Source organism: Nipponia nippon, unplaced genomic scaffold (genome assembly GCF_047370975.1).
Source record: "Nipponia nippon isolate SJK-2023a ecotype South Korea unplaced genomic scaffold, ASM4737097v1 scaffold_4, whole genome shotgun sequence".
NCBI classification, from domain to species: Eukaryota; Metazoa; Chordata; class Aves; order Pelecaniformes; family Threskiornithidae; genus Nipponia; species Nipponia nippon.
The window spans coordinates 20,027,502-20,050,537 of NW_028262358.1; the positions used below are offsets into that span (position 1 = coordinate 20,027,502).

The window sequence follows — 23,036 nt, forward strand, 5'->3', positions numbered from 1 at the left end:
TGCTGACACAGGCAGAGAAAAACTTAAAGAAGTGAGTGTTAAGAAGAGAAAGCATAAGGGAGTTCTGGAAGTGTTCGGTGTGGGCTGATACCTGCAGGGAAGGAAGCAGCTAGAAGCAAGGGGGGCTGCAAGAGGCCTGGAAACTCGCAAACAGGTTTTGAACCCAGTCTGGGTGTTGCTGGAACCCACAAATTCAGATAGTCAGGAGAGGTGGCTTTCTGGGCAACCTTAAGGCTGCTTGCCCATTGTTGTAGGCCTAGTACATTTAAAAAAAAAAAAAAAGAAAAAAAGAAAAAAAGGAGAAAGATTACTTCTGTGTTGAAGGTAAACTATCTGCTGCTTGACATTTTTTTCCCAGTACTGTCTTGTGAAACCAGTTTGACCCTACATAGCTCGGTAAGTCCTGTGATGCTGCGGAACCAGCCCCAGCAGCTGAAACGTAGCCCTGACGGAAGGGGGAGTGCAGATGCGCTCATAAATGCCTCCCGAACGTGGATCTAGGGGAGCCTGTCGCTGCCACGAAGCCTCGGGGCTGCAGCAGATGAGAAACACAGTTTTATTTGGCTCTTAGGCTGAGACCTTTATCTCTGCCATTGAACAATGCTCGTATTTGAAGCACAATTGGCCAAAAATGTGCCTTATCTCTGCCCAGTAATCTTTGCTCTGCTAATGAGGAAAGCTCTCCGTGGCTCTCAGTCCCACAGGCTGGCACCCTACAGTGTAAGAAGCGGAGAGGGGCCCGAGAGGAGTGCGGCCCCGATGGAGTTGGTCCATCAAGGGGCTTCACAGGGTAAGTGAAAAATCCTTTCCCTTGTTCAGAGCGAGCAATTACAGAAATGCAGCCCTGTGGAGTGCTAGGTGATACTGCCGGGTGCCCGCAATGCTAGAAAGACACCGGCGTTCATGAAGGACTGTTGTCACGTATGCTGGTTTTGTCAGCAGATCATCTTCAAGAATAACTGGATATAACACAATGCTCCTCGTAGCCTGACCTGACGGGCAAAGCTTTGTATTCTGCGTATAACGTGGCCTTAGATGTTATTTTCTTTAACTCAGCTTTTTGCCAGAGTGTTTGGATTGTCAGAGGTAAGAATCTTTTTATATCCTACTGTCATGCTATGTGTTATGAGTTGTATGGGAGTGGATCTCTCTGTTACAGAGCCAGTCTACATGTTTGACCTCCCAAAAGTGACTTTTCAAGTAGGAGTTAGTCACTTAGAAAACTGAAATTAGCACTGTTACGTGTCTTAATGAAGCATATGTAAAGAGGAGATGACCACTGCACCCAGAAGGAGTGGGGAAGCTGAGGAGCGCCATCCTGTCAGTCACTGGAAGTTCAGGTGCATCGGAGGTGCGGGGCCTAATAAATACTGCGTACCCAAAGGCAGAGCGTGGTTAGCTGGGGATGCGCAGGTTCAGGCTTTGTCTGATGATCAGGAGGCCTTAAAAGGTGGAAAGTAAAAGGAAATCAAATGCTTGTTGCCTTTTCTCTCTCCCCCCTCCCGAAGCCTTTGCTATTGAAGAGAATAAGGGAAGTTGGAGGTCAGAATATCTCTCTAACATGGCAGGTCAATGTGCGGTCAGGTCATCTTGGGAGGCAGCATTGCTGGATGAGCCCCCTAAGTCTGCTTTGGTTGTTCTGTTTCTAGTTCATGGCGGGGGGGGGGGAACCTGTCGGAGATTTAAATACTCTTCTCAGATACTCTGGAGTCAAGCAAACATATGTGAAGTTGTGGTGACAAATTCATACCAAGTCTTCACAAGGTCACATTCCCACACAGATCTCAAACCCCACAAAAGGGGAACACACAAGTTGCATACTACTGACAGCTTTCAAGTACTCTTTAAATAAATTATTTAAAATAAAAAAAGAAAAGCACTCTTCAAAGAAGACTTACAAAATGATAACTTGCAAGCTGAAAATATGCAGGTTCTGCAATTTATTGGTTGTAACTGAAAACATGAGTTTTCAGTTCTTGACTCAATCTGTTAGTTTGTATTACTTTTCAAATGTGTTTCCGTCTCTTGTTTCCCTTGGGTAATACTTGGCGAGCTGCTGCTTGCTATAATAATTTATCACAGACTCAGCGAGATGCTCTGTGCCCTCATTTGGGAATGAACAGTTTTGTTTGAGTTCTGCTGAACGGCTGGGCTCGGTTACCACCTGCGGTTAGCGGCACAGGGTGACTGGAAAGAAAAAGCCTCGTGTGAGCTATTTGACGTGGTGTAATGGAAGCGCATCTGAAAGTCCCCTGAAGGTAGAGATCTCCAGAGCTGAGCTTAGGGATGGGAATGAGGTACCGCACCTTTAGGGAAAGTAGGTAAAGAAATCACAAGTCCACAGCAGTGGTAGGCAACTGAGAGGACTCCAGAGGAGAGGGCTTCCGACACCTGAAAATGAAGATTCCTTCCTTGAAAATGAAGGAAGAGAGTTGTAAGAGGCTTTGAAGATGGTGGCACGTTTAGCATGGTCAAAATAATGAATGTTGGTTGGAGCATCTAGGTTTCATGTGTTCCTAAGCGTTGTGTGTGAGAAAAACCAGAGATGATTATATTACTAATATTTAATAATCAAGGGGAGGGGAGTGAGCACTTCATAAAATACTGCATTTTCTTGTCATATTACTTTTCACTTCTAAGTTTTTTTTTTTTTTTTTTTTCATTTACGGCATAGAAACGTAAGGTGAAATATATAACTGAAGCCATGTCTTTTACGTATTTGACTAATACAAAGGGAGAGGCGTTTGGGTCTGAAGCACCGCTCCCTAAGTGCAGAGCCTCGCAGCGCTCCAGCATGAGGTCTGAACGCTGGGCAGAGAGACCCGGCACAGCCCGGCTGTGAAGCCTTGAGCACAACCAGGGCCTGCGCCAGCCGTGACATCTTGGCTTTTTTATTGCGTAATAAATTGTTAATTACATTTTATGTATCTGCTGAAGGACAGCTTCATTGCCATGAAGTCATTGGTCTCCTGGGGAAAAAAAACCAACGCCTTTACGTGTCAGTTGGTCAGCCTGCAACCTTTAGAGCAAATGAGTCATTATATATTTACCCTCTACGTTATTCTAAAGGCAATAGGTTCTGTGCTTTGTTTAACTGGACCTAAATTGCGAATGTTTCTCTATATGCTCTCAGCTATCATGAATAAAAATGTTGCACATCTTCAAGCCCTGAGTATTCTCAGCTTCTCTGAAGTCAATACGCATTGTATTATAGTTTGGTCTTTTTAGTCTGAAATGTTTCCGGCCATCAGATGTAATTGTCTTGTATTTATACAACCTAGTATATACTAGTGTATACTGCCCGGCATTTTTTATGCATCTATGAAAAATATGTAAGCATTAAAATATAACTTGAATTACAGGAAATGATTTAAATGATTTTTTTTTTTTTTTTTTCCCCTGGAGGTTAGGAATCCGCTTCTAATACCATCGGGGTGCAACAGAAGGGCTCAACCTATTTTTAGTTGTTTACTTCCAACCTATATGCTGTGGAACGGCATGCCTTTTACGTATGGTGTTGCATGTTATCAATGTCCTAGTAACTTCACATACTATAATACGACTACACTATAGCAACTATAAGATGCTGTGAGTAAAGAATAAAAGGCATTTGGCAGTATTTCTAAATTAAAATTGATTTCCTAAATAACCGAGACACAGATACTGAATAAATAAATAGCAATTACTGACAAGTAATGTCTCCTTTTTGAGTAAGGAGCTGGATAGCATCATCAGCTGATGCAGTTTGGAGCCAGCATTGCATGCAGCCATTACAAGTAGGGATTTTTTACAAGGGGATTTTTTTAACTCAGTACTACTGAAACTCAGTAGCAAAATTTGCTAGAGGTAAGGAAAACAGCTTCTTATGGAGAAGATAAATAATTCTGAAATGGCTTGATGTCAGCTTTCAAAGGAATAAAAATGAAAATTCTCCAATTTCCAGAGTTCTCAGAGTCTCTTTTTCTTTTTTTCTAATATGTCATTGCCAAAACTAATGCTCCCAGAGGAAAACTTCAGTGCAGTGCTGCAAAGACGCATCACAGCTGGGTTGAGATTCTGTATTGCAAACAGTGACTTAAAAATGGTCCTTTTATATTTTACAAACTGCATATAGACTTCATGTTCCCATTAATTTCAGTTTTTCCTCTTGAAAATATGTTAGTTTGGAAAGAGGGAAAAGGAAAAAAAGGTTGTATTACAAGTTTCTTGGTGATAACAGATTAACTTTTCTTTTCCTCCTTGTATCTATGCTTTCCTGGTTAGAAGAGGTGCTATTTTGATACAGCGCAATATCAGGTTTCTCTTTGAGATAAATACTGGTTATTTGGCATGAATATAAGATATGTAGGGTTTTTTCTAGCGATGGATTACTGATTTTTCTGGTGTTGTAGAAAGGTAATTGAAGTGCTTGAGAGAGGGTAGAAACCAGAAGTCTCTGTGATGGCTTGCTTTTAACAAGAGGGTTTACAGGCTTAACGTGTAGAACAATGAGGAAAATAAAAATAAATTTGTTTCATAGTCATCATAGTTCTGTTTAATATCTTCATTGATGATCTGGATGAGGGGATCGAGTACATCCTCAGTAAGTTTGCAGATGACACCAAGTTGGGCAGGAGTGTCGATCTGCTGGAGGGTAGGAAGGCCCTGCAGAGGGACCTGGGCAGGCTGGATCGTTGGGCTGACGCCAACTGTATGAGATTCAACAAGGCTCAGTGCCGGGTCCTGCACTTGGGTCACAAGAACCCCATGCAACGCTACAGGCTGGGGGAGGAGTGGCTGGAAAGCTGCCTGGCGGAAAAGGACCTGGGGGTGCTGGTCAACAGCTGGCTGAACATGAACCAGCAGTGTGCCCAGGTGGCCAAGAAGTCCAACAGCATCCTGGCTTGTATCAGAAATAGCGTGGCCAGCAGGACCAGGGAGGTGATAGTGCCCTGTACTCGGTACTGGTGAGGCCGCACCTCGAGTGCTGTGTTCAGTTTGGGGCCCCTCACTACAAGAAGGACATGGAGGGGCTGGAGCGTGGCCACAGAAGGGCAACAAAGCTGGTGAAGGGTCTAGAGCACAAGTCTTATGAGGAGCGGCTGAGGGAGCTGGGGTTGTTTAGTCTGGAGAAGAAGAGGCTGAGGGGAGACCTTATTGCTCTCTACAACTACCTGAAAGGAGGCTGTAGCGAGCTGAGGGTCAGTCTCTTCTCCCTAGTAACAAGCGATAGGACGAGAGGAAACAGCCTCAAGCTGCGCCAGGGGAGGTTTCAATTGGACATTAGGAAAAACTTCTTCACCGAAAGGGCAGTCAAGCATTGGAACAGGCTGCCCAGGGAAGTGGTTGAGTCCCCATCCCTGGAGGTATTAAAAAGCCATGTAGATGTGGTGCCTAGGGACATGGTTTAGTGGTGGACTTGGCAGCGCTGGGTTAACAGTTGGACTTGATGATCTTAAGGGTCTTTTCCAACCTAAACGATTCTGTGAGTCTACAGTTTCAGCCTAGGGGTTATCTTGTGGTGCAGTTGAAGCATTGCTGAACTGTTAATTGAACTGTTCCCTTCAAAATCTGGAGAACAACTTCCTTCAGGTGTTTTTAGTCTTAAAATAGCTTCAGAAAAGGGAGGAGAAGACTTCAGCCGTGGTCTTTTTAGGCTTAAATTAATCTTTAAAGGTAGACACATGGATATGGATTCATGTTCTTCCTCCAGGCTTCCCAAAATCTTCTCCCTCAGCAGCCTCCCACTTGCTTGTTGACCAAGGTTGTCCTCTCCTACTGCGCACATGGCAGAGCCTGGGCTGGATTTTGAGGCATTTCAGTTTCTCTAGCCTATTTTTTTTTTTTTTTTACCTACTCTGTTTTTGCTAGCTGGTCTGGCAGTTATCAGCCCTGACTGATAGGAGGTTGGGAATAACCTCTAACCTCTTTGTGATAAGGCCTGGGTTTATACAAATAACCATCTTATGAAACAAACCTTAACCTTCCTACCAAAACCTCAGGCCTCCAGATGCCTGATTAAATGTTAAATGTGAAAAATGCTTTCCTTCCTTTGTGAACTTTCATGTCCTTTCTCATGTATTTTCATCACATAGAGCTTATTTCAAGAAAATACAACTTATTTGCCCCATACTACTGAGGGAACAACTCCAATTTAACCAAAATAAGAACCTAAAAGCTGAAATACTGCTGCTGAAACTTAATTTCTGCATAGGTTCCAGTAGGAAATAATTGTAATGGTCATTCCGGTGCTGCGATACTGAGCTCATCGGCTCTTTCTCTTGAGCCTGCCGTCATCCAGCAGTTAGAAACAGCATAGCCAAGTTTAACAAAACCCTGTTTATGTCAGCTGCAGAGAGTAATCCTGGAAGCCCACAGACATTTTTATTTAAGCTGAAAAGGCTTTTTTTATGGTTAAAAGGCATTTTTTAATTAACTTACAAAGTACGTGTGAATTCAAAGTTAGCTGTGGCTTTATAAATTTAAATTCTGTGCTGCAGCTGCAGGAGGGGAGGACAGAAGTTATCTGACCTCGCCTAGAAAACAGTATTGGGTCAAGGGTGTACAATACGGATTCTGGATTGTGCTCCTGGCTTTGGTGGCACAGCATCCTTCCCCTAAGCTACAGCGAGCTGGTTTTTCTTAGTACTTCTGTTGCCTTGATTTTTGTAATTGAACAAAAGCAGAACAAACAAGCGGAATTGAACAAACCTTTCCGCTACACCATTTAATAGTTTTGCTAGTGATCGTGAGCAGTATTATTAGACTGCTGGTAGGACTCTCCATTTTCACAGTTACTCTAATTGTGTCAGGTAACAGAAGATAGGAATTGGATGTGGCTGGTTTATGTGCCCGCTCTTCCTCCAAACGGCTTGTGTGTCACGCACGATCTCGGTGTTTGGTTGCAGAGAAAACTCCTAAAGTGCGAGAAGAGAGCTTGCAGGGAGAGCAGAGCATCGAGCATGATGCTAAGGACGGACTGCCCCTTTCATGTCAGCATTTTGCCCTTGTCGCCTGCTTGACGGTGAGGGTTGCAGGAATCTCATTCGATGCCAAAAGACATGACTTCAAGACTAGTATTTTTTCAAGTGTAGGAGCCGAAATCTTTGCAGCCATTGGTTATATATTTGAAATGTTTCTGGAGATGCGAACATCAAATCTTCATCTCATCTGGTTAAGCATGTTGTAAAGATTGTCGATCTTCACTCTTAATAAATGTACAATACGTGGGAATGTACAGGTCTAAATATGCTCAGAGGGGGACTGGGTTACTTCACTCAGTGTTCATATGGGTTTAAAGAGACCTTTAATTTTACTGTTTCCCATTGCTCAGTTTTCACAGTTGCAGTTTTGTGGTGTCCTTTACTAATTTTATCTAGGTCTTAATCTTCCCAAATAGAATCAATCTTCAGTATGACAAAAAATAGGAAGATTTTTGGAGGACAGGGTGAGAAGCAAATGTGAAGTGGGTCAAGTAAAATTATTTTCTTGCAAGTCATGCTTAAAATTGATCAATTTTGTCACATGTAAAACATGCAAAGCTTATAGTAGGGAACAGTACAGAATCAGACACTCCCAGGTGCTGTAAAGATAAAGATGATTGTTGTTTGATAAAGTGCAAAAGCTCTACATAGCTAAGATATTTTCAGCATTTTTTCTTCCCAAAGCAAACAGAGCTTGCTGGCACAAGGCAGGTCTTGTGTTGGAGAGTGGGTGGTGTTCGTTTTAGATCTTTGAGCCATCTTGATTTCTTTCCCTTGCAGTGTTAAGGCCTTGTGGATAACAAATTATGTAATTTTCAAGTTGGATCACCATGCAAAGCAGTAGAATATTCTCTAGAAACTGCCATGAATTATGTGGCTCCATTGCTCAACTATCAAAATATTCCCAAACGACTTTTTGTAGCTTCTGGTGAACTCAAGATTCGACTGTTTTTGTTGGCCTTTTGAGTTACAGAAGAAATACAAAGTCAATACCACAACAATTTGCAGAAATGTACTTAATTTAATGAAGTCCAGGCTGCTGAACTAAGCACTTACTAAAGTTTCAATTTTATTGGATCTAGAACCACTCTCTGACCTAGGACGTGACTGGGAACCCAGTCTAGAACACTAAAGCGACCTAGAACCTGATCTAGAACTGCCTTCCCCTATACTTGGCCTGCTAGTTCATCCAAATGCCAGCTGATGAACAGCCCTCACCTCCAAATCCATCCTTCGGGCTACAGAGAATGCAGTGCTTTTCCCTGCACATCAACCAGGAATTCTCTCTTTACTATCAGAGGGGTTTTTTTCTTTATTAATATTTTGACTGTGCTGTGTACCGCAGCCTTTTAGAAAAGCACAACGTAAACAAGGGAGAGCCCCGAGGCTGCCCTTGAGAACGACACTTGTCTGAAGCCACGTGAAGCTATCTTACGTACAGGTTATTCACGTTCTAAGACCGTTGGACCAGGGTGAGTCTTCTTTAAGGAGTCAGTTGTGTATTCTGGCTTTCTGCCTTGACTTTGACTATTTGATTTCTTAACTTCTGTCTCACTTTCTCTCACTTACGGTACTTAAGTACCTAAATGCTGATTACGGAGTTGCATTCTTTGCTGCTGATGACTCAATTACCCTTCTTCCATAGCATGGTATTTCCTTTGTGTGCTGTATATTTAAACTGTAGGTTTGGGGGGATAAAGGGATTCATACAGGTTTGTACAAAGAAAGGGTCTTCGAATTAGAGTTTAGAGACACTTCTACACTACTGATCATATATATGAGCTTCAGAGTCTTTTTTTTTTTTTTTTTTTTTTCCCTTCCTCTTTCATGTACTCTGGTCCAGAGTTTAGTATTCCAGAGTTACCGAGCTTTCAGGGCTGCAGCAGATGAGATGTTCTGCTCACTTCAGGGCAGAGGTGAGGATTTTCTGGCAAGCCTCATCAGCCAAAGAGTGGTTCTGAGCCTCTAGATATGGAGCTACTTTGCAAATCTTTGCTCAGGCGATTTGGGTTATAGTAATTAATAATTAAGTAGGTTTAGGTTCCAGAAGACCTGCACTTCACCATAGTTCACTGGGCCTTTATTAGCAATCATATACTAGTATTGTGTTGGTTCCCTACAGCCAGGGTCCCACCATATCAGGATCTTCTTCAGTTATATCCAAAAATAGCGATGCTGTAATGAAAGGAAAAATAGTTTGTCTGCAGTTATGGAGGAGGGGGGAGGAGGCTGGTGATGTGGACTATGCTGCTTGGCATAATGCTCTTTGCCATTAAACACGTAGAAAAAATACCTGACAAGCCTCAGGACACAGTAGTACAAACACCCAAGCGTTTACTCCAGTATCAAGAATGCAATTTAAAAATAAAAGCCTATGAAATACCCCCCAAGAATGCTCAAACTCGGCTATTACTCCACATGACTGTATATTACCAAGCAAATAATCATTTAGTGTGAAATCACCCAGCAACGGCAGCAGTTGGAGTAAATCACAGGGCGGTTCCACTCCAGACACAATGCCTAATATTGTGCTATGTCATGGGAAACGTGTAAAATAGCCGGAGCCAATGAAGAGGAAGAATAAGGTCTGTGGGACCAGAGATCTTAATTGTAACGGGGGCGTGTGTGTGTTTACACTCTGCCAGCTTCAGCAAAAATAGAATGGGGCAATTAGGAGAACATGTTCCTGCATATGATCCCTATTCCTAAACACACAAGATTCTGCTTAAAATGAAAAAACTGAACAAAGATCTTTCCAAGATCTCAGGCTATAATGGTACTGATGAAATGGCAGCCTGTGGGGGATGTAGAGAGACAAAAGTATCACTGACAAAGCTGGACTAAGACGGGGACAAGGAAAAAAGTGGCAGAGACAATCATCTCGTGAAACAGTAACTGGGAAGCAATGATGGAAATGTTTGAGAGTTGAAGAAAGGGTTGTACCTGTTTGGGGAGAAGTCAGAGGCAATAAAGGGTGGTTCTGTCCTCCCAGCTGATGTGCAGCTGCTGGGACAGCAAGCACAGCTCCTCTCTGCCAAGCGGCAGGCGTTGTTGGTCAGCACCGTTCTTCGTTTTCAGAAGCAGCCCCGGAGTAAGGGCTGGGTATTTTAATACCTCTTTAATTCCTCTATTTAAAATGGCTAACTTCTTACCAGCGGTTCCTTTTGACTGCTTGCATCTATGTTCATAATTTTAGTTTCTTTCCCTGACTGTAAGCAAAGGTAGAATATTGCACTTCAGTTCAAATGCCTTTATGCTTTTGGGAGGACTTTTTTCAGTGCCTGTTATCCCGCAGAGCCAACGATGTAATGTTGAACCACACTCTGGTGTCTGCATTGCCCCCAGAATTGTGAAGTGGGATATTTCCAGCTGTGAGATTGCTATTGCTAATAAAGGTTAATTGCTGTTGATAGTGGTGGGGTTCCCAGAAAAGAAACAGCTGACTTCCAGAGGCAGGATTAAAGTTTAGGACTGACAATTGGAAGAGTCATCTCTTAGTTTGTGAAATGAACAAGTCGTAGAAAGATTGACATGAAAAGCTTGATGCTTTACAGTGTTTTTATAAATATCTTCTGCAGAACAACTGCACTGTAAGCAGCAGTAAAACTGTATGGAAAAGGAGGCTTTTCTAAGGCATGGCAGCATGCTTCCAAGAAAAGATTAACATCGTTGTACCTTCACAGCCTCTTTGCCTTACGATGTGCGTTTGATAGGTTCCAGAAATATGTGGTTTGACGTTTGAACATAAATGATTGCTTAAAGCTCTGTCTGTACCAGCTGATTTTTGGTAACACAGTCTACATATTACCAATGAGAAGAGGGTTGAAAAAGGACGACTGGAGGAACTGTGGACACATCAGTATAGCTTTGATCCTCAAAAGATGCTGAAATTGTTAAAACATGTGATTGTAAATATTCAAAAAGTAATTTCGTTTAAAAAGAAAAAAACCAAAAGCTATTGTGGATTTGAAGAGAACAAGCCTATCCAAACCATTTCCTTGAATGAGGTCGTCTGCTTAGTTGATAAGGAGGAAGAGCTCAAGATTGTATCTTAACTTTAATGATGCTCCCAGAGTGTCCCACGAGACCACATAAGGGAGTTGAAAGTGTAGTTTAGAGCTCGCTGCTATTACGGTAATGGCTCAAACTGGTTTGGAGGAAGAAAGGAAGAAGATACTTGCAAGGAGTATTTATTTCCCTGCCCCAATGGAGAGGGAAGAAGATGTGCTGTCAAGTGGAATCCAGGTGAACATCTGTCCTAGGCTCACTTCTTTTAGTCTTTTTAAATAAATGACTGAGGGTTCAGAATAAGTCTGATAAATTGAAGAGATGGCCTAAAATCTAGATATGACAGTCAGTGCAGATGAACTGCAGAATACTGGAGTGCAAGAGAGACACACAGACGTGGTTGTGTTACGGTCACCTGGTGCTGGGGGTGGGGGGTTGAGTTGCATGGGATGCTGTGGGGAAAATGGGGGGAGTAAGCTGGGTGTCACACCTGATGAGAGCTCATGATGTAGTATTTGTTGAAAGACAAAACAAAGACCCCTATGAAACAATTGAGAGGTATTTAAAAGCATAATATATGGGTGGCATGTGTAGTATTCACTCCATCCCACCTGGAACTCGGGAGGAGGGGAATAGATTGATTGAATTTAATCAAGGGATAAGAGAGGTGGGAGAGCTAGGACGACCTTCACGGAAAATCAGAAAGAACTGGGTATGCTGATTGTAGAAAAGAGTTGACTAAGAAGGCACACTGGTCTTCCAATATGAAAAGTTTCTTTATAAAGACATGAAGATCCATGTTCCCCATGGATGCTTTTCAGTAAGATAATCATTTTCATCAGATACAATGAAGACCTAGGTTATTAAGAAAATCAGAATTTTAAATAATTTTAATAAATAATTTTAATTTTAAAATTACTTATTTAAGGTTTAAAAATATTTCATGGGGTGAAATCCTGAACTGGGTTACAAAAGTCTTGCATTCTTCTTCACTGGAGGATTTTATTGTAAAATCTCAATGATGTTGACCGAGGTTTCCCTGATCCCGTCTCATTGCAGGAGTTTCACTGGATGATGCCTGGAGTTCCCATCCATACCCACATTTCTGTTACATTTGTCTATAGAAATTCTATGCAAGAACACAAAGTAGCCTGTGGCAATAAAGAGATTTTGATTAGAAGGCCTAATCCTTTAGTTCGTGTTCAAAACTGAAGTCTTGTTTGCGTGAGGACTGCAAGATTAGACTTTTTAAAAGGAGCTTTTAATACGCATGTTAAGTATTCCTAGCAAACTACATAGGGGATATCACGAGAAACTTGTGGTTGTTCCTCTCTTACATCAGCATCTGCTATTTTGTTAGTCTAGCAGAGCGATTTAATTCTTGATGAGCTTTTCATCCATAAATCTTAACTCTTGCTTAACTTAAGCCCGCAATTACAATGGCTTCCGCTTTTTTCAAGAGCGGAAAAGATGCAGATGAGTGGACTTCATGTTTCTGGGCAGCAAGATGTACTCTGTGTGTTTAGTCTGCTTTGCCTGTGGCCCAAAATTTATACTGAGCATGCACAAACGCTAGGTTGTGTTACAAAAGGAGCAGTTCCAATGTCAAGTGATGATGGTCGAGTACCATCAAATACCAAAAACTGGTGGAGGGAAAGGAGAAGAGATCTGCATCTGCTGCTTCAGTTCTGTCAAACGTGCAGTTGGTGCAAATTAGTGATATTTCTACTCAAATGCATTCATTCTTCTAAATGATTTTATTAGAGGATTCCTCTATTTCTTTTGTTTTACTCCAGTGACTGAATGGCTCTTGATCTCAGCCTGTGGTGTTACATTCAGGTAGAATTTTCTGAAAGGCAAAAGTGATCATCCTTCAAATAATCAACCAGTAAAAAAAATGCATTTTACCTTCTAACAAAAATCTGACAGTGACACCATTGTATTTCTAAGAGCTGACCCAAAAACCTGCTGCTAAAATTGCAAGAAAAAAAGAGAGAAGGAAATCTTGGTTCTGCGGTTTGAGTTATGTTATTTCCTGACATGAGGCAACATGTTCATGTGCTGTAAACATACAGCTAATCTAAGTTTACAGAAAATTGCCTTGTGGAGAGCTGCTAACTCTGCCAGTGTGTTCAGAATCGAGACATACAAGTGGTACCATCCCATGGCCAGTGGGAGTTTGAGGCTGCTAAGGCAGAAAGGCTTTGCGGAGTTAGTAAAGCTAGAGTTGTCACTGATAGGAGCCTGGGAATATTATTTGTTTAGCTGAACGTTGGTGCTAATACACGGTGGTGTGTGTTGGGGAGCTACTGCATCCTCAGCACCTTGCTGCAGAACAGATGCCATCTGCAATAGCCCTAAAGAAAACCTGCACCTTCAGGAGTGATTGGCACCATCTTCATTTTCACACCCAGGTTAGATCTTCACCTCTAAACTATTCAGCCTAGATAACAGTCAATGGAGAGAAACCGGCATCTCCAGAGGATGAAGGCTTCATCTCCCTCAGGTTCCTCTTTTTCTCCCAAGGAATTTGTTCCAGTTCCCTGACTGCTGTGCAGCTGGTGGTTTGGGTGCTATTGTAAGTAGGTTTCTATCACCCAACTTGAGATCAGTGAGATTACAAAAGAAGAGAGGCTCATTAAACAAGGGGTGGACTCCTGTGGACGCACCTCCTTCCCCGAGGGCATTGCAAGTGGAGAAATTCCCTTCTGAGAAACCCAAGAGCCCAGAGGAGACTTCTCTGTCTCCTGGGAGGAGAGTGCTTTTCTCCTGTGTCCTTCTCCATCTCTTTCAGAAGCTGTGGGGCTCCCTTAGTTCATAGGATGTCCAGGGACTGTGTGGACGCCGTGTTTTTTGTTTAAACGTCTGGCTTTGTTCCTATTTCCCCTTCTAAGTAAAGCCATTATAAATGTGTTTTCCTGTCTTCCTGTGCCCACCACAACTGTCCTCAGAAGCGGGGATACGTTAATTATTGTTCTGTGATTTGAAGGTCCCACTCCATGTCATTCAACCTTTCTTATAGTACATGACCCACAGTACATGATCTCCCTCCCACCTCCTTTACGGTGCTGTTGTAACCATAAGTTTCATTTAAAAAAATAAAGTCAAGATCCTCGGGCAGCTGCGGGAGGTGGGGGCGTGGTGTTGCCTGCTTGCTGCTGTGGCAAGCTGCTCCATGGATAAGTCATAGGCCACCGCTGTCAAGCCCCAGCACGGCATTTTGAGCCTTATCAGGCTTCTCAGGCTGCCTAACTGGCAGCAGGCAGGAGTGTTTGTGCAGGTAGGCTTCTCCTATCATGGAGTAACTGTCTCTAGCTAATGCAGGCCAAGAAAAGCAGTTGGGTTCTTCCACCGCTTCCCCACAGCCTCTGCAAGGACAGGCATGTATCATCTGGCTAGCTTACTAGCAATAGCACTGCTCTTTCCTTCTCTGAAAAGTGTAAGGATGTTCAGAGGCTGAGAGCCAGACAGAGACCTGACCAAGAAAATATTCCAGCTGAGGCGGAGCCTGGTCTTCCCTAGACATGGCTGCTGGTGCCTGCTGATGGCTGGCTTTTGATGCCTGTGCCCAGACAGGTTCCTTGTATCAAGACGCAACAGTTTATGGTGAAACTTCAAAAACAGAACAACAAAAAAACCCAAAACCCAAGCCCTTTTCTAGTCCCTTCCTTATGGAAGGAGCTGAGATGCTCCAGGTATCTGGTCCCTGAGGATTCAGGTCTCTGAGGATTCAGGCAGGATGCTCCAAGTGTGGCTGTTTCTTGAGGCTTTGGTTGTGCCCCTTGTTGTCCGCCTCAGCGTCTGCCAGGGTGGGTTAAATGCAGTGACCAGTATCTGCCATGTCCAGCCTTTCTGCTTGTATCAAGCAATACCTTCATGCTTTGTAACGCTATGGTTTTGGTTCTGCGCTAAACCCAAGAAAACTCAGTCCCCTGGGAGGGATGGTGGTGGTGCAGGATCTGGGGGATTTTATTCCAATGACCTGCTTCTGATTTAAGTAATTCTGTGAAGCTGCTGGGTAGGTACCAAGACGTACCACAAAAGACCTTTGTTCCTACAAAAGGTCTTCATCTTGAGCCTTCTATGTATTTTATAACAACTTTACTGTACTGGCATCTGCTGGTAAGGTTTACAACTGCAGCGTTTTCCGTGATAATAGATGGGCTAGCTGGCTATTAGTGCAGGCACTAAAGAATGTTTTATTGGCCTATTTAAAATGCCATACAAGGACATTTAAAGCTCTGAGTGAGCAGGCTTGACCTTACAGCTGACCCTGGTTTGAGCCAGAGGTTGGACGAGGCACTCCTCGGGTTTGTTCCAGCTGGAATTTCCCTGTAATCCACTTTACAAGTTTAATTCTTTGCTTTAAATATCATGGAATAAACTCACAGAATTTTATTTACTTATTTATTTTAAGGATTTTCTTTCCCTGAATCAATGTCAGTCCTAGAACATCTCAGCCCTGCTGAAGCTTTGAGGTCTGGCACAGATGAAAAACGGCTGAACCACATAAATGCGCTTCCCTAGTCAGGCCAGGTAATTTCAGTCTTTTTCACTGGGACACTGTCCAAGCAAGCAATATGTCCTCAGAAAGGCGTAATGCAAGCAAAAGGAGGTACCTGAAGAATACCGAGCACGTCTCCAGCCGTGTGTGTCAGCGCTTCCCTGGCGCTCGTCCATACGTGGGCAGCCTCTCGGAGGTTAATTTAAGTCATCGATGCAGATGCATAGAAGAGGGAGTGGATGTAATGCAAATCACTCTTGAATTAACGTTGCTGTGAAAACCCGTCAAATACCGTGCAAGTTTGGGGAATTGTATTTCACCGCTTGAGACTCAGTTTATTTTAAATGCTGAAAGAAGTTACTTTTTAGAGAAACATTCAGTGATTTAAACTAAACAAGCAAAACTCTCTTTTATTCTCCCCCAAGGCTCTCAACCAGAAAAGATACAGGGTCATCTGAATTTCACACATCGCGCGAAAGAATGCAACATCTGCTTTTGAAACAGAGAAGGGATTCACTCTTCTGGAGGTAATGTAAAAAGATGCATTCAGTTAACACATCTCTTTATATACAATGTCAGTGGTAAATGAGAAGCAGTTGTATTAGGAGCTTAGAAGTCCTTGTAGCTCGTTTTATCACATAATTCAAAGCAGCACTGTCTGGTACTGATGTCTTTTGAAGACCCAAATTGCATGGTTGGTTTCAAGCTGCATATTTTATCTAAAATGACACTAAATGTATTGTGTATAATTAAGCATTTGCAAAAAAAAAAAAAAAAAGTGAATTATCTGAAAGATATCTTTTTCCACTGGGAAAATTTTAACTTAGCATAGTAGACCTGCACAGATGCTCTTTGAGTTCATTGTTTCAGATTAGTATAGAAAATATATACAAATATTTTATAATTATAGTAGTGAAAGACTAAATTAGCTAGATGGGCATACTGCTGTACTGCATAATAATTTAGCAAGTAAACATATTGTTGGTGAATAAATCAAAGGCATCACAAAAATAGCGTTTACCTTTTACCTGCGGAGTTGCAAGAGCCATTCGTACATGTAACTTCCTCTCTACAGCAGGAAACAATAGAGAAATTATACAGCAAAGAGCTGATGAAGCTTTGTGAAACCTATTGCTCGTGGTCTTAGTGCTATAGAAATGAAAGTGTTTTCTGTGTTATGTTTCAGAGCTGCAACAGCATAAACCCAGCACAACTCAGGCTGTTTTAATAGAGTGGAATTTGATCCTAAGTAGTCTGAGGTTTTTATTGAGGCAACTCAATAGGGCTGATGCTCTGATACAGTATATTACGCTTTGGGAATATTACAACGGCATCTGTTTTGGAACAGAATAACAAAAGGCATAAAGGAGCTTAATGTTGACCTAAACGATCCAATATATTATTTTAAAATAAATCTTGCCGTACCTTCTGGGCATTCGATTCCTGACAGCTTACTGAAACTTCGTTTGTTTTTAACAAAAATCCTCGCTGCACGGCGAGCGCCTCAGCACAACGCGGAGCAACGAAGGGGCTGTGGCAGCGCACAGGAAACGATCTGAAGCAGAGAAACCACGCTGCCGGGACAGCTGGTTATGTGCGCTGCGAAAAGCTTTCATCTGCCGTAGCACCAAAAAAAAAAAACCCAAAACAACCCGAACAAAACCCCCGGCTGTTTCCTCCCCACCTTTCAGATGCCACCAGCTTGTCTTAACGGCCAGCGAGAGCTGAATGAAGTTGGAAACGCCGCTGCAAACCTTTGCACCACGTCCCGAGCGTGGGTGTCTGCTTGGCGCAGCCTCACGAACCCGGCAAATTCATTTCCTTCCAAAAAGGGCTTGACTCCGCATTGTGTCTGGCTCCACCTGGAAACTTAAACCGTTGTTGTACGTGAACTCTCACTGAACCTGAGTCGCTGTTTTCATATTCATCATCTCTTCTGCTTTGAGTAGTAAAGTCCTCCTTGTTGATCTGGGTCCTTTGGAAGAAGGTCTGACTTCATGCAGCCCAGCAGCCAAGGTGCAGAAACGGGTGCAGGAGTCCTGGATGTACCGTCGGTGCCCATATGCAGGTTAGCTGTGCCTCCGTTACGCGTCCACTCTCCTGCAATCCACCTACAGCTTCCAGATGTGCTGATAGGGGACGATCTGAATTGTATCTGACTTACTGAACTTCAATCAGAGATTTTTTAAAATTTAATTTTATTTTATTTTATTTTATTTATTAAATTGCTCAATACTTAGGAGGGGAAAAAACCCCGTTGCTGGGAAGTTCCTGCCCTGGTTGTTGGAACTGTAGGAATTCAAATACATGACATTGAAGTGCATGCTGCTTATTTTGGGGGAGCGGAGGGGAGGGAAGAAAGCAGTAAATGTCCACATATCTACAGAGGACTACAGGCCGACCTGCACCCAGAAAGTCTACGGGGACACCGCTGTTTTCTGTTCCTTTTTTCTAGGGCAGGTACTGCAAGAGCTGATGCTGGTTTGCTGCATGTTTGTCTAGAAGCAGCCACTGTAAATGGGATACAACAAAAACTGACGGGCTTCAGGATTTACCAGAAAATGCTGTATCTTACCGCAAAATCAAAACCTGCACAACTTGCTACCCAGTGCAGCTGATGACGCCACAGATGTAATGTTAAAGGGATGCTACTGGTTTTTCATATATAAATTCCAGTATGTTAAAAATTTTCATTTTCTGAAGACTATCAGTAGTTTTAAAAATCTCTTATAAAGTATGCTTTTCAGTGTGCCATAATTCAGACAAGTTCAGTGACTCATGACAACTGGGGGGAAAGAAAGTATCAAGATTTAAATTATCATTCTGCCCCTTGGGTCTAAGGTTCAATCAGAACGATTCCCACATCTTTTACTTAGCAACACAAAAATACTCTAAAGAAAAATTCACTTTTGAATGCTTTTGGAATGCTATTTCACGTTTTAAAATACATCTACTGAAGCTGAGGTCTGGAGCGATCTAGCTGACGTGGTGATGAGTAGGGGGGTGTCTTTTGGTAGTCTGAGTTAGACCTAACCCTGAATGTATAGATTATAACTGAGGTTGAGCTTGAATCAACAGAAATGCCCGTTTGATTCCCTCCTACCTGAGTTGATCTTCTACTCCTTGAAGCGTATTTCAATAAGCCGCTTGTTATTTTCCTCTGAGTTACCGTATGCTATTATTGTTCTCATCTATACGTTCACTTGATTATGGGACTGCCTTCTGAGCCCGTCATCACTGTCGCCGCTTCATAATGCGCGTAATTATTTCTCTGTGGGCGCCAGACCTGCTAATGATGCTGCGACGGCTGTCGCTGCTGCGAGAGCCAAGGGCTGTGCGTTCGCTTCTGCGGAGCCTAATTGAAGCTGGAGCATGGCTGGTAAGAGCAATCTAGGTCAGAGCAGCCTCAGGACTGCTTCGTGGGGGCGTTCATGGTGGTTGGGGTTTTTGCATCGAGTTCACAACAACTTACTCCATTAGGGCCCTTGGAGTCTCCTGGGCTTCCGGAAAAAGCGTGTTCTCGTACATTTATGCTGTAGCTTTTGATTTGTGCGTCACCTGCAGCTCTGATGAGATCCGCTCTCTCAGGGTCCCCGAGGTTGGTGGTTTTATGAACTCTCTCCAGATTAAAATTCAGCTGCTTGTTCAAAGTGTGATGCTCAGAACTGGATGCTGTGTCCCGATGAAAGAGTGATTCCAATTAGTTCCTCCAATTTACTGGCCAAAACAGCCTTCCCAGCTTCTGTGTTAGCTGGAAGCTGACGGTGAATCCAGTAAGCACAAAATCAATCTCTCCTGTGCTGCTCAGCGTCTTTGTATGTGAATTAATCTATGCGCAAATAGTAAATCTCATTATGCTGAAATCACACATAAAAATTGAGACCTTGTATTACCACAGCTTGAAATTACTCTTGTTAGACGGTAGAGAAATATTTTTGCATTTCAGTTTATTAAATTCATGTTGCAGAAGTGTAATAAAGTTAATAACACACCAGCAAATGCAGTCTTTGCTCTTGGAGGCCTCTATGCAGCATCAGGTACAGGTCACAAAACGGGCAAGGAAGAGACCACGGAAGAAGCATCAGATCAAGATTTTACGCTGTAAGTTATTTCCTACGAACAAGGGTAAGGAGGGAGAAAGAGCAAGAATGAGAAGTGCCTTAACCTAAAGATTTCTTTTGTGCAGCCTGTTTAAGGCCAACATCTAGGAAATCACACCCGGATTTACTCGGTAAGCCGGGCACGAGCCCGAGAACTGCATCTAAATAGGCCAGGACAAGGTCACAGCTGCACGTGGGGAAGATTGCACAACCCCTGGCCCCCAAACACGCACACACACATGGACTCTCACACTCTCTCTCTCTCTGTACTCATCTCATTGTCTCACAACCCTGTTTTCTTTCATGAGACTGCCCAGGAAAGCTGCTTAGCAAAGGTACCCTCACCCAAAGGCATATGGGGTGCCCTGGGTCACCAGGGGCCATGTGGGTAAAGCTTTCCTGGGCCTCCATGTGGGCTCTCCACCACGGCGCGGTGGCTGTCACCCCCGGCTGGCATTGAGAGGGGGGTCCTTGCAGGCTCCTGGCTTTGGAAGGGAGCTGAGGGGTGTGCCAGGAGCCCGGCGTGGGGAGGGTGTCCTGGGTATGCCTCGGCGGCCGCCAGGCCAGACTGTTCTGTAAGACAATGCTGCCGTTCTCAGCTGACGAACCTTTGGTGAGCTGTCAATGACTTCCAGGAAAACGCGGAGGAGAATGAAGAAACGTAAGCCTTTTGTTCAGAGCCCTGCGTCTGCGAAGCAGTGGCTTGCACTTCCATTGAAAAACCTGTTAGAAATCTGCAAACAGGAAAAGAAAACCTGACTACAGTGGGATACAGGCAAAGTCTAGCAAGCTGATGGAAAGTACATGTATTTTTTTTCCCCCTAGGAAAAGACAGGGGTGGCCATTTTTCTCACGGATAATTAGCATGCTAATTGCAATGTGTTTAATACACATCTAGTGAGAGGTCAGAGCCTACACTGATTGCTTTGCTTTCCCCTGCTCTAACTGCAGCACCTCGAAACCAGAAACCACATCTTCACAGTGCATGCTCTAACGTGCACGAGAGGTACCGGTAAATGGTCCCTTGCGCTATCCTCTCCTTTTTTTTATGTGAGGTTGCTGTGGAGGCATGCTGCTTAGGATTTTTTCTGAGAAAGGCATGATTTACCTTGAACTCTGTCAGTGCTGTACAGTAGTCTGTCAGAGAGGGCTGCTAATGGTGCAAACCCCTTTCCACAGCCCTGACATTTGCAGGTTGGCTGCGTGCATGCACATGCAAAATGCTGTTTCAGCTCATTTTTTTTTCTGAGGGGAGCGAGCCGAAGAAGGCAGGGAGCTCACTCGCACACCCCTCTGCCAGCCTCCTGCTTCGTGTGACCTGCAGGCTATTGCGGAGCGTTGGGGTTGGACACAAAAACCCTTGGAGCCCGTCTCTCGTCCCCAGATACATATTTTAAAAGAGCAAACAGTGTGTCTGCTTTATCACCAAGAAACGCCCTTTAAGTAATAATATAATAGTAACGCTGGCACAGGGCAGCCTTCTCAACTCAAGTCAGTGCTGTAGTCATCAGCTTGTTAGATGTGCACAACATATAAATCCTAATTTTCAGGTAGCATGTGAAAAAATAGTTTTACCAAGTATCATCCCCCGTCTGTGTGTGTCTGTCTGTCTCAAGTTGCACTTGAGATGGCTTTCGGATGGCTTCCTCAAAGAAAAGAAAAAAGAAATACATGTATTGAGAGGGCGGTAGATGCAGGGTTCAAAAAGCATGTCACACAGTCGTCTAATTCTGGTTCAGATAAATGCTAACTTCTGCAGTCACGGAATTGTGTATTTTATCCACTTCCCTGCAAACATTAGTAATGAAAGCTCTTTGGATGAAGAGTTGGAATCGCCACTGAAGCTGTAACGGGCTGAATTTGCTGCTACAATTTCAACAGACAAAATGTAGAGGAAACTTTGTGTAAGCACTAGATAAAAATAATTAATCAAGCTAGTGAATCAAAGCCTTTTTTTTTTTTTTTTTAGTCAGAACAGTTCCTGGTGTTGTTGTCAAGCTCCTGGGACAAGTAAACTGTGGCGTAAGAATTGTTCTTCTTTCTTCTGCCTCCCTGAAAGATTTTTAAAGGGGCCTCAGAAAGCACAGCAGCAGAAGAGCTGACTGCGGCGGCGGGCAGATGCCGCCCAGCTGGATCCTGACATCCTCCCCTGTGCCCAGTGAGTCCCCAGTTCAAAGCCAACAGTCTGGGCTTGCAAACCTCTCCCCGTGGTCTAGCGAAAGCCCCGTAACAATGCAATCGTGCGGAGTCCTCGGGTTTGGTTGGGCTGAAAACTGTGGCGGGGACTCGGTGGTTGTTGCTCACTACCTGATGTCCTTTTGGGAAGGAGCACAGTGACAAGCTCATGCGGACGGGACAGCTGCATGTGCAAGTGCTCTGCATCATCCATCATCTTCCAGAGGGCTTCAGCAGAGAAGGATGGGACAGCTGAGAGGAGTGACACTGAATGACGGAAAGGGAAGAAAGCAGGATAACTTCGTTATCCCTTTTTCTTTCACGCTGTGAACACTCGGTGGGCTGTCCACCCCTACAATAAGCCCCCAGCCTGTAGTAGCTGATGTCCACAGGGAGCCAGTCACCACGGCAGGACTTGAGTGTAAGCACATAAAGTAGACAGGCAAGGGGGCTGTTGGTGTCCAGCTCAGTAACACTCATGCATAAACTACAGCAGTTGAAATATGTACTCCAAAGGAACATGAGATTTTAGTAATACCAGCGAGGTGTGGAGTAGTCCACAGCCTCGGTGTCCTATCGGATACAGTTAATGCTCCCATGTTTCTTGTCAGCGTGATAGGCAGGACTCACGCTTCCATCAATTTCGGGGAAGCTCTTGTTCTAGTTCCCACAGAAAGATTCTTCCTTAATGTTCTGTGTATTTGTTAATTTTACCCCTAATATTTTAAAGCTGTATTATATATACCAAAGAGCAAATACATAGACTGTAAGAGTACTACAGCTGTGAATAAACTATCTGTATTTTGTGCAAAAGATGTATAATTCACTGTAGAATTTCTCCTCTCTACCTTGTCCCATTTTTCCCCCATCTGCGTGATCCTGCAGTAAACCAACACCTGAGACGAGGCAGCTCACCATCACCTTGGTGTCAGTGGTTTCTGTGAGAACATCTCTAAAAGCGGTGTTTCTGCTGAGAGGTAACGGCTCACATTAAAAAAAAAAAATCTCTTTTAACTTGTGGAGTTTCCAGTTCCCACATGGATGGTCCCAAACCAAAGCCCCCGATACTTGAGGTGTAGGAAACAAGCCTGTATGTTTGCGGTATCGCTGCAGTAATGGTGCTCTGGCAACGGCACGGCGCTGCTTCTTCCCTCCTGATGTCCCCTGCCGCGCCGTGCAGCCAAGCACTTACACCCTGGGGATGAAATTTAGTTAGCAGCAATGGCTGAGGGTTTGTTTTCCTCCCCGCGTGAAGCTACGCTGATCCAGAGCACAACATCAAAGCTC

At 43.6% G+C, this 23,036-nt stretch overlaps 1 pseudogene; it reads left to right on the forward strand.

The window, feature by feature from the left end:
• The first annotated feature begins 1,272 nt into the window (after positions 1-1,272).
• LOC148053186 (uncharacterized) lies at positions 1,273-17,641 on the forward strand (annotated as a pseudogene).
• The last annotated feature ends 5,395 nt before the right edge of the window (positions 17,642-23,036 follow it).